The 229-nt window shown below is 34.5% G+C and overlaps 1 protein-coding gene across 1 annotated transcript in view; it reads left to right on the top strand.

Annotated features, from left to right (window-relative positions):
• The first annotated feature begins 217 nt into the window (after positions 1–217).
• LOC109542109 (F-actin-monooxygenase Mical) overlaps positions 218–229 on the top strand; it is a 12,740-nt gene continuing 12,728 nt past the window's right edge. Inside the window, exon 1 of the mRNA XM_048669379.1 lies at positions 218–224. The gene's annotated coding sequence lies outside the window, so the exon portion shown is untranslated. The remainder of the gene's footprint in view (positions 225–229) is intronic.

Consider the following 229-nt stretch of genomic DNA (forward strand, 5'->3'; position numbering starts at 1 on the left):
TTAAACTCCTTAAACATGCAAACAAAAGAAAACTGCGACATTTCCAATGCAAGTTCGAATGGAATGTATTAAGCATGTTTTGCGTCCTACACGAACTCAATAAATCAATAACAATTTCACTAGTTCTTGTGTGTCCGACGGCGTTATGCAATCGCAAATAGCGAATAATTCAAATATTTACTCGATATGAATGTCGGTATTGACCATAACTAAAAAAAAATCCCGTTAC

Source organism: Dendroctonus ponderosae, unplaced genomic scaffold (assembly GCF_020466585.1).
Source record: "Dendroctonus ponderosae isolate FM_Combo_2020 unplaced genomic scaffold, Dpon_F_20191213v2 Dpon_F_20191213_8, whole genome shotgun sequence".
Lineage (NCBI taxonomy): Eukaryota > Metazoa > Arthropoda > Insecta > Coleoptera > Curculionidae > Dendroctonus > Dendroctonus ponderosae.